We start from the raw sequence: 3,655 nt of genomic DNA on the forward strand, positions 1-3,655 counted from the left end.
GCATGATTTACTTGATATATTTTATAGTGGACTAACCATTGAGTCTAGGGCATACCTGGATAGTTGTGCTGGTGGTGTTTTCAGGAAAAGAACTCCAGACGACGCTGAAGAATTATTGGCAAGAATAGGCCGGAATCATGATGATTGGTCTACACCTGAACCAACCCCGACACCAATATTGAAGAAGAGGGGTATGATTAAATTAAATGATGAAGATATGAGGGAAGCCAAGAAATATCTTAAGGAGAAAGGTATTAAATCCGAAGATGTGAAGAATTTACCTCCCATGGAAGATTTATGCAAGATAACTCCACCTTCATCCATGATTGATGTACACTCTCTTGAACGCTTTACTAGGGAAGATATTCCGTATTCAAAACCTCCTGTTCAATGCTTAGATGAGTTTGATAATTATATTGTTAAGCAAAATAATTTTAATATGAGAGTAGAGAATCATTTAATGGAAAATTCTCGAGCTATTAGTGAATTGCATGGTATTGTGGAGAGAACCTCCAATGATGTTAAGATGCTTGTTAAACACTTTCATATGGTTCAAACTCAAATTGATCAACTCACTAAAGTGCAAAATGACCTGTTGAAAAATAATTCTAAAGAAAAACATGCTTATGAAGTAACAACTAGAGGCGGTGTTTCTACCCAGGATCCTCTATATCCTGAAGGGCATCCCAAAAGAGTTGAACAAGATTCTCAACGAACTGAAACTAATGCTCCATCTAAGAAAAAGAAAAAGAAATATAAAACTGTTGTAGAATCCTCTGAGCCTGTTAATGATCCTAATAGTATTTCTATTTCTGATGCTGAAACTGAAAGTGGTAATGAACATGATAAAGATAATGATAAGAATGATGCTTCTGATAAAGAAGAGGCTGAAGATGAACCTGAAAAGCATGCTAAAAATAAAAAGTATACTAAAGAAGATTTTATTGCTAAGAAACATGGTAATGAAAGAGAACCTTGGGTTCAAAAGCAAATGCCTTTTCCTGCTAAGAAACTAAAATCAAAGGAAGAAGAACACTATAATAAATTTTGCGATTGGATGAAACCTTTATTCCTGCAAATCCCTTTGACTGTTGCTATTAAATTGCCTCCTTATTCAAAGTATATGAAAGATATTGTCACTAACAAAAGGAAAATTCCTAATGAGGAGATTTCCACTATGCTTGCTAATTACTCTTTCAATGGCAAGGTTCCAAAGAAGCTTGGCGACCCAGGTATACCGACTATTCCTTGTTCTGTTAAGAATAATTATGTTAGAACTGCTCTATGTGTTTTGGGAGCGGGTGTTAGTGTTATGCCTTTTTCTCTTTATAAGAGACTTTATTTAGATAAGTTGATACCGACTGATATATCTTTGCAAATGGCTGATAAGTCTACTGCTATTCCTGTTGGTATATATGAGGATGTTCCTGTTCAAGTTACTAATAACTGCTTGATATTAACTGATTTTGTTGTGTTGGAAATGCCTGAAGATGATAATATGTCTATTATTCTTGGGAGACCTTTTCTTAACACCGCAGGGGCTGTTATTGATTGCAATAAAGGAAAAGTTACTTTTAATGTCGATGACAAGGAGCATACCGTTTATTTTCCCAATAGGATTGAGAAAGCATGTGGAGTTAATACAATTTCTAATGTGAGAACTATCAAAGTGGGAACTATTGATTGTCCAATATATGAGCCCAAAGAAGAATATCAAACTCTTGTGATTGGATCCATATCAATACAATACAAGGTAACATGAATGATTTGAGGTTTATTTCTTCTTGTGCTATGTAAAATTTATTTGGTGGCAAGACTTGATCAACCTTGTTAACAAATTCATTTTATATGCATAGAGGAACTAAACAACATTTCTTTCTTCCTCCACTTGGTTTACTTGCTGTAGCACTTTTGTTTTGCAAAGTTCTTTAGTTAATTAGAGATTTCAAAAATCTTTTTCTGCCCAGTAATAATAATTTTGACACCTAGAAATGTGCATTTTTCAAAGTTTTCAAAAATTCACAAAAATTATACCGTTGGTCTTATTTTTCGAAGAGGCACCTGGGAACACCTGGGGATGACCAGTGGGGCACCCCAGGGTGGCACCCCACAGGCCGGCGCGGCCAGCAAGGGGGGCGCGCCACCCTGTTGTGTGGGGCCCTCCTTGCCCCACTTCATCATCTTTTCCACTCATTGCACTCTCTCTCCCGAAAAAACTCGCACCAGCTTTCTCTCACTCGCGTTTCTGCTCAAGAGCTCAAGATTTCTCGATCTCTTTGCTCAGCCCAGATTTCTGTCTGAAATTTGGCACATTTGCTCTCCGGTATGTGACTCCACCGATTATCCAAGTAGAATTTTGTTTGGTTGAGTATATCTTGAATATTTTGCTGCTGTAGGTAACATATTTAGTGAGCTTGCATGCTTGTTTTAAGTTGTAAGAATTAGTTTTGATGCATGTTTAGTACTCTAGCAAGTTCCTATAGTAGTTTCCCTCAATTATATGTCACCAAATCAAATTTTATATTGTTTGTTGAAAATTTTCAGAAAATGGAGTGGAATAGTCATCAACTAAACCAACAAGAATTGGAGGTGCAACAAGTTATGAGAGTTAACCGCGAAGAGGGAGTATACCCCTCTTACTACCCGTGCGTTGATTTTATGAGGAGTGCAGGAATCCTGCGAGATGTTCAAAAACAGATTTACAATGCAGGGTTGGAAAGTTTTGTTGTTGGTGAACCATACCAATATGAAAAACTGACCATGTCTGTGGTTCAGGATTTTGAATTCAATTGGTCACAATCTAACCCCATGGTTCGATACAAAATTTATAATAAAATTGTCAACTTGCCATTTGATGATTTTTGTGCAGCAATTAGAGTGCCACAATGGGGATCATGCGAGAAGATAAGGGGACTGCCGCAGGAGCTCTTGAGTCTCTACAAGATGATTTATCATGGAAGAAGCTTCTCAGAGGATGGTGGTAAAATCAGTAGTATTCAACTCCCAGCTATTCGCTACTTTGCTTATTTCATCACCAAGTGTGTTCTTGCTAGAAAGAATGCAAGTAAGTTATCTATCCAGGATTTAGCTTTTCTAGCTACTGCATTACAAGGTGATAGGACTTATAATTTGGGTGCTTTGATAGCCTATAGGCTTGCTACTAACTGTGAGAAGGGCGGAATTTGTGGAGGTCTCATCGCCTCTCGTTTATTAGCTATGCATGGTGTAGAACCTCACCATCTTGATATTCAGCTCTCCATAGAGAAACTTGACATAGTCTCCATGATTAAGCATGAATTTGTTTCTGACTTGTCTAATTTGAGTAACCTGTCTTACAAGATGACATTTTACAAGAAAACTTGGAGAACAACTAAGAAAACTAAAAAACTAGTAGGATTGCCTGCACCTGTTCTATTTAACCTTGATTCCAGGAGGGATTGGTCAGTCACGGAAGGTGAACTGAATGCATACATAGAGGGAGATGGCCATCATGCAGGGGACGGCACAGAGGAGGCCGAGGAACACCTCAACTTATCATTCGATGCAGCAAGTTCTTCGCATCAACATATTGGGCATGAGGAGCCTTCACCCTTTTCTTCTGCACCGGGACCTTATTATTACTACGCCATGTATGATCCACCGGCATGGAATCCTG

The sequence above is a fragment of the Lolium perenne genome, chromosome 4, assembly GCF_019359855.2.
Source record: "Lolium perenne isolate Kyuss_39 chromosome 4, Kyuss_2.0, whole genome shotgun sequence".
Lineage (NCBI taxonomy): Eukaryota > Viridiplantae > Streptophyta > Magnoliopsida > Poales > Poaceae > Lolium > Lolium perenne.